The sequence below is a fragment of the Aythya marila genome, assembly GCF_965140915.1.
Source record: "Aythya marila genome assembly, chromosome: 5".
Lineage (NCBI taxonomy): Eukaryota > Metazoa > Chordata > Aves > Anseriformes > Anatidae > Aythya > Aythya marila.
Window position 1 is genome coordinate 21,445,503 of NC_139046.1, and position 8,321 is coordinate 21,453,823.

Below are 8,321 nucleotides of genomic sequence, written 5' to 3' on the forward strand. Positions count from 1 at the left end.
AACACTGCAAATATCTTTCTATAGAGTAAAGCACTTGACTTTTTTTTTTCTATAGTTTAAAAAAAAGTGATTTTTGTCAGGATATTAAATACTAGGAGGAAGTGTTGCAATACCCCAACACATTTTCCCTTTCTCTTCATTTCCCAGATTCATACACACAATTCTTCCAGGACTTCACAAAGGAGCCCCAGTCCCCTTCGCAGAACTACGCACGCAAAGAACAGGTGAAAACAGGTGAAACCCACTGAACAAATACAAACCCAGGCAGAAAAATGAGCAAATACAGCCCTTTTCTTACCAGCAGAGCCCACACAGAGACCTCTCTGCAGCACCCATCATCAACCTAGCCCTGCCAAGGGCTTCCTTATATTTAATGGGAGCCAACTGGTAGGAATGGAAACATCCGCTTCCCTTGGTGAAGCACCTGTGTGCAATTGATGGGACTCTGCACCGGTCCCTGTCCCTGCTTCTGGCCCAGGAGACACCTGGCACCAGAGCAGAGTGGGCAATGGAGAGGGTGAGAAGTGCTTCAAGCAACTTGGAATTTTCAGAACACGTTACATTTAGGTCCGATATGAATGGAGGTGAGGAGGGGTGCACCCTAACATTGCTCTGCAGCATCTCTTCACCTGATTCCCCCCCAAAACCCTCTCCTGCATCCCAGCTGCTGTCCCACACGTTGCCTCCCCATGTGCTGTGTGGATCTAGGACAGCACTGAGATAGTTTATACCCTTCAGTCTTTGGTCTTGCTGCAGGACAGCCAGTAGACAGGGGTGAGAGCAGAGAGGCTTTTGAAGTGGGGAGACCACAAAGCTCATTTAGGATGCATACACCACCAAAAAAACCCCAACCACCAGACACTAATAACTTCAAACCAGTGCTGACTGGAGTTGAAAACAGCGATGTACTGGCAGAAAAAAATAGTGCCTAAGCCAAGTTCAGACGTGGTGTAAGCTGAATTTGACTCTGTTTATGATGCTGAAGAGAACTAATGGTTGCCGGCAGGCAAGTCTTGTCATTAAAGAGAATCACACCTCTAGTTAAAGGGACCAAATCTTCTCAGCACTCTTTCAGGTCCAGCAGAAATCATGACAAACAACCTCTGTGCTGCAAAGACAGATGGAGAAAGCAAGGCTGGTGTCCATGTATTGCACATTCCAGGGCTGGCTGGGCTGAGCTCTGTGGACAGGATCTGTGGTGGCATCTGGGGTGCTAGGAGAGGAGATGGACTTGGTGTGGCAGACTGCCCACAAGTTGTTTGCTTTTGGTGCCTTTGGGAGATAGGAGCAGGGATCAGTCCTCACAAATGTGCTGAACACCCCCCTGCTGCCTTCTCAGCCTGACTTCTCACCACTCTCTGTCTTCATTCAGTGAAGCATCATCCGCACTGCATCCTTCTGTCAGTAGCATTGCTGTGTGCCTTGCAACAACCAGTAATGCACTTCCAGATGAAGCGCTACAGAAGTTATTAGTCTGCCACAGCTGATTAAGTTATTTATTGAAAATTAAACTAAGTGGGGAATTTGTTGCTGCTCTCTTTCCTCTGATATTTTATAATTAATTGTTTGACTGGAGACTTTTTTTTTTTTTTTTTTAATGTGTGTGTGTGGGTGATATAAATCCAGACTAAGAAATATTTTTTTTTTTTTTAAGTGCAGAACTAAAAAATTATCCCTTTAGGGAGTTTTTCAAGTGGATCAACTTGTAATTCCAAAGTGTTCAACATGTTATTGAAAGCTCCAAAGTTCTGCATGGTTGCAATGTCCAGCAGTCAGTGGTCTGAAGTAGATGCTCTGCTTTGGGTCAACTTATTTTAAAATTTCAGTGTGTGGGAAATTTTGAAACATCACCATTTGTCTCCTTACCCCCAACAATCATAGAATGGTTTGAACTGGAAGGGACTTTAAATATCTAATTCCAGCCCACTGCCATGAGTAAGGACACCATCCACCAGACCAGGTTGCCCAAAGCCCCATCCAGCCTGGCCTTGAGCACTTTAAGGGATGGAAACTTTTTTTTCTTGGTTCCCTTGAGCAGATGCTTGATGTCTCTGTGCCTGTTCTGCATCAGGTATGACTGCATAACTGCATCCTTGTACTCCTCCAGCCCAGCAAGATGAGATGACCACTTCAGCTGATGAGGTACTCATCAGCTAATTGCTTTGGCTCACCATTGCAGCTGCCCCTTCAAGGTGCCAGGGTCAGACCCACTCTCCATCTGATCCCTGAATTATGTCATCATAAGTACAGCGATGACATTTGGGGATGCATGGGGATGCTTATCCCCAAACTACTCCAGCCACGAGGGTAGCTTGAGTGCTCCAGGTTTATACTCCTAAAAGAGTGCAGAGGGATGGGATTCACCTGGTGTTAACAGCCATAAGCATCCCCTTGCCCACTCTGAGGGCCATTTTTCTCTGCTACTGCCTTCAGCCTTCCCCCCTCCTGCCTTTAAATTAAGGTCACATCATATACCATCCCACTTCCTTTCTTGGAGAAAGGGAAATAAATTGGAAGCAGAGATCGGGGGAGTGAAGGAAAGAATGAAAATGGAAAAAAGGGAAGAAAGTGAGAGGCAAGGAGGGTGGGGACAAGGGCTCCCAGCCACAGTGCATTGTGCTGGGCTCCATCCATCTAAATAAATAGACCATCCTGACTTGTGTCCCAGCTGGGAGAGGTTTTGTTGTCTTTCGAGTTTTGGTGTTGTCCCCTCCCCTCTTCCCTCTGTCCCTTCTTTCATTCAAACCACATCAAAGTGCCCCCGTGTCTCCCTGGGCCTTTCCGCTCCCTCCCTAGAGGCACAACGTCCCCTTTTGTGACCACCACCGAGGCGACCTTTCCTTCCTCCTTCCTCTCATTTATCCCCATGTCCCAGTGTAAATAAACCCAACGGGGAATGGGGTGAGGGGGGAGAGAGTGCCCATGGGGAAGGGGCAGCTTTGGGCCAGAAGTGCCCTCTTGCCCACCCCTGCCCTAGAGGTGCAGCAGTGACACTGGGAACATGAGCACAGGGACATTATCAGAGGGTGGCATGTGCTCAGGGGTAGATTAACCTGCCCAACGTCCCACAGCAAGCCAGGGGAGGCAGGATGCAGAGAGATTTTACAGATTTGACCCCAAAAGAGAGCATAGCTGCTTTTCCACCCTGTACAAATGCCAGTAGCAGCTGTCCCTGCAGAGGATGCAGAGGCAGGTATGGGGCTGGAGTGGCAGAGGGCACCTGTGCATGGGCACATGGACCTGTGAGGAGCAAACACCCAGCCATAGCCTGCACTGGGGATGTTTTCTGGTGGAGAAATCCCCTCCGACACCTGCACCCTGAAGTTTTTACAATAGGTATTTTCTTTCAAAAAAATTTGGAGCATTTCTTTGGAACAATCTTCCCACAGCTGCAAATAGCACAGCAGCTCCAGCTCTGATGGCATCGTCCTTACTGTCCTGCATGATGTTTTTCACTCCTTTGTAACAGAGCGGCCAGAGAAGAATTAAAAACCAACATGGGCTGGGAGGGAAGGTCCTCACTGCCTTTACCCCAAGCCCCACGTGTGTCCCTGAGCAATCCAAAAAGCATGGGGGCATGATACAGTCCTTAAACAGTGAAATCCCCATGAAAGCCCTCACTCCCTGTGCTTGATGTACCGGGTTGTTCAAAACAGGGGAGACCTCTCCACCCCAAAGTCCTTGTCTCCCCGTGTTTCAAATCCTATTTTGGCTGCCCAAGGTGATACAGTCAGATCCTAAATTAGCCTCTTATAATCTAAATTGAATTTAGACCCAGAAAATCCCCTGCTTTCAGATGTTTCTGGTTACACAATAACCCTGGCTCTCCTTCTCAGAGGAGTGAAATGGCAGGATTTTGAAATTCCTTGTTGGTTCATGTTTGCATATAAATGCTGATTTTATCTTTTCTGTACACAAAGTAAACACAAAGCTGTTTTACAATAATGTTGCCGTTGAAACATGCACCCAGGATGGCAAAACAACCCCGGCTTAGAGATGTTTCCAGGCCCAAGGACCATGCCTCCAACAAAAAGAAGCCGCCTGCTCTGAGATGCCCAGCCCACCTTTGTCCCTGTTGATTTAGTTCAAGATGCAGATTTCATCAGGCAGCAATAATATTCAGAAGGAAAAATATATTAATATTCAGAAGGAAAAATGGGGCAGTGATGGTAAAAGATGTCAGTTCACCCAGGCCAGTGAGTGGAAGCACAGGTTGAAGCAGAAGCTTTCCATAGACCCCCATGAGACACCATTCTGTAAGGGCCCAGCCACATAGAAATTTGGCAATGATGGCAGTCATTTTAACAGAGACTTATATCTCTTATCTTTATTAATAATAATAATAATAATAATGTATTTATTTAATGCTGTTCTACATAGGGAATGTAATTCAGGTTGAAAAAGGGGCTTAAAATAAGGCAGATATTGATGATTAACTCATAAACTCTCTGGGGGAGAACTCTTCTGTTAAAAGTTCCTCGTTGGGAAAGAACTCAACGCTGTCCTGGACAGGAGCAAACAGAAGAGAAGTCTTGCTGGGCTGAGGTAACTGACATACATAAATTAATTCAGAATAATTCCTGAATTATACAGCCCTACACAGAGATCAGAGGTGGTCATTTGGAAACAAAATGACTGTGTTCACAAGCCTTGGCTACTGAAAAAGATAACATAAAATCAAAGTAAAATGTATTTTCTGATCATCTTTTCCCCCCTAAGCAGAAATCCCATCTCAAAGCCAACCACCCCTGGTGAAAGAGGCCTTCCTGGGTGCGACAAGAGATGATAAAAATCCAGCACAAACATCTCCCTTTGGCCATCTAGGAGTGTGGTGTCTACTTCAAGTTAGTCATTTAACTAGTCATCAGCTTTAATAGCCCATGAAGACAGAGGTGGTCATTCTACCTGCTCTAGGATGACTATTTCACATGGGATCAGCTGCCCCTGGGTGATGCCCGTCCCTCCTGACGGCTGTAGGTGGGTCCGTGGTGAGCAGATGCATCAGTTGTAGCCAGTTGTAGGTGGTCAGAGGTAGATGAGTTGCCTTCTGCCCTATATACCTGAGCGCTCATGGAGGCTGAAGCACTTCCCCTCCCAAAGAAGCCAACTCTGAAATAACACGTATTCAGCCCAAAGTTCACTGAAGTCCAGGCTGACACAGCTTTCAGTGGTCTTTGCATCAAGCCTGTAGAAATGCATGAGGCAGTATCAGAAATGGACCCTACTTCTTTGCTGGCTGTCAATGTACCTGATCTACAGCACAGATTAAATCAAAAAACCCCACAACTTCACCCACTGGCCATGCAGCCTGTATCTTTAAATGGCACTAAATGCATCCAGTGAGAGCTGGCTGGGATCTTTTTCATGTCCAAGCAGCCATATCCAAGGATCCAAATCATCCTGTGTTTGACACTGCAGGAGCAAAACCTGAAAATGTAGCCATCTCCTGAGGCCACGAGCTGCTCTTCAGCCTGTGTTGGAAGCAAAGGCATCATAACAAGCCTACTGGCATGGTCATCCGCGCAAAGCTGATATGTCTGTAGTGGAAAGCATGGCTTGCTCCTGTACCACAGCAGGTTAAATCGCAGCACAGCAAGCTCTGCTGCAAGTCCTTACTGTCATTTGCATCCAGGTAGTTAACACCGATGCAAATTTTATTACTGCAGGCAGAGCCTGACCAGAAGTCTGAGCAGCAGCTAGGACCAGAATGAAAGAAAAAGTGTATGAAGTTGTCAGGAATGAAAGAAAAAGCACATGCTGGTACCCAGCCTGTAAATGCACAAGGTCCTCAACTGATCTCACTTTTGTGGCTTTTAATGCCTTTGTTGTTCCTATAAAAATCTCAGTGGATTTCAGTCCATAAAGAGGATGGAAAATCTGTTAATTGCCTTACGGCTGTGAGACAAACCCACCCCTACCTCAGCCCGGGCCCTCCCAGGATCCCAAATCCTGGTTCCCTGCTGGAAGCCAGGGGGATTTCCAAGGGCTGGAGAGACCTGCTCCTTTCTGTCTCCGTTGCTGCAAGGTGCCATACACTTGTTCACCTACAAAACCACCCCGTGATACCCATTCTCCCCAGGCTCTCGGTGCTTCCAGCAGCACTGGCTGGGTGTCACCGTTCCGGTCCTGGCACCCTCTCCCTGTCCCCACAGCTCCCGCGTCCCCTCCAGCCTGGCTGGGCAGTGATTAATGGTGCCCATCAATCAGCCGCTGCTGTGACGAGCGGTTTGTGATTAACCTTGGGGAACCTTGTCCCCCTGGCCACCCTTCCCCCTCCGGAGCCCCCCACTGAGGTTATCTGCAAAATGAAGCAGGATGCATGCAGTGGCCCTGGAGAACAGGTCTCCTGTTCTTTTCGTATGGAAATGGGGAGGTCTCCATTGCTCCTTTGAAGTTTGTCCTGTGGGGGTAAAAAAAAAAAAAAGAGAACAAAAAACAATCCCACAATGTTTTCCTTCAATAATGCAGAAAGGAACCAGGTTTGGGACAGTCTGAGTTAGTGGAAAGTTTTCATTTGGGAAGAGAAAACATCAAACCTTGGGGCAATTAGCAGAGAGGACAGAGCTTCTTTTGATCTCACACTGGCTGTGCTTGTGTTTGGGTAGTATCAGGACACCCTGGCTGCGCTGCACCAACAGGGCACGAAACAGAGTCCTTGCTTTCCACAAGTGATGGCAGTGATTTCTTAATTTGGTACGGTGTCATTTAATGGCTTGAGGCTGGCTGGATTATATTTGGGGATGACGGCTGAACCCAGATTGAAGTCCTTGCAAACATCAGTATCCAAGCAGGGTGGTAGGGACATGTGTCTACACCAGGGTCTGTCTTGGTGTGAGAGGAACACACAAAAAAACCACAATTACACAACGCAGTAAAAGTCAGGTCAAGCCCCTTATTGCATTCAGCCTACTCAAGACCTGCATTGTTTAAAGCCAAGGGCAGGAGCAGATGCCAAACACAGGTCAAGCTCCAGAGCCTTCCTGACAGGGGGGAAATGCTGAGGATAATTGGTGTGTGGTGTTGTCTCCATCCAGAAGGGAAGCTCTGGTCTGGAGTGACTAAGCTCTGGCAGGTGGGAAGCACTTCTCTTTCCCCCCTCCAACTGTCCTTAGCACTGACTTATTTGCTTATAATCACCAAGAGGGTTTGTCGATAAGAAGAAAATCCCTAAGTGCTCCCATTCGAGACCTGTGGGGTTTTATTTGGTCTTGTCCCTCGTTGATAAGCATGCAAATCAACAAACAGACTGCAATTAATATCCAAATCCCTTTCAAGAGACACGCTCAAGCATTTCTGAACTGGGCTGTACCAAATATTTGTCTCTTATTTGAATGGACATGTTGAGCAGTTGGAGCTGTGCTGTCCACATATAAACAGAGGCAGTTGCTCCTGCACGGAGCCCATGAGCTTGGATCATGCCTGGAGCAAAGCCCTGGCTGGCCAGGTTGGGTGTTTTGGGCTGAGACCTGCTCTGAGACCTCCAGCTTACCTTGCAGTGGGATGACCCTAGGGGATGGGCACACATGCAGACCACCATGGGCTGGTATTTTCAATTACTGGAGCTTAATCATTTGGGAGAGACCCCCGGGAACACAAGCACCTCGACTGGCTGGTCAGGCACAGATCCCACCAAAACACTGGAAAAGTAAGGCCGAGCTTCACTGCTGCACCCGTGGAGGTGGGGTGAGGTGGGGAGGGAGCCCAGCTATTAAGATCTCCCTTCAAATGTTATTAAATAATATTTTGCTGCTGCAGCATGACAGGTGTGGAGGCGCAGGCAGGTAAACACAGCCCGGAGCGGGGCAGCCCGCCAAGTCTGTTTCCTTACATAAATCTCTCCACTTCAAGGTATGCAATTAATCCCGGCTCCAGCCTCTGTTCACCACAGACCTTCTTTGTACACATGATGCATTAATCACCAGAAAGGACTTTTGCACCTCTGCTATCATTCCTGCTCTGCAGGCTGGCGCAGAGGGCTTAAAGGACCAGCAGAAAACCCGGGACGCGGTGGCGGAGGTGTGTTGGCGGTAGCATCTGAGACCAGGCGTGAGGATGAGCGTACACAGGTGTGCGTGCATGCACAAGTGTGTGCACACACCTCAGCCACACCACGGCATGCTGCAGCCCATCCGAGGCTGATTCTCCCAGCAGATCCCCTGTTCCATGCTCCCTGGAAAGAGCGGGCGTTAATAAGTAACAGCTCCCCACCCTGAGTTTCACAGGGGTGATTACAAGGAGTTCTCATTAAAACAAACCCACCAGGAGGACGGCAGATCCCCGGCAGGAAGCCTGCAAGAGCCTGCATGCGTGTTTGCAGCCCT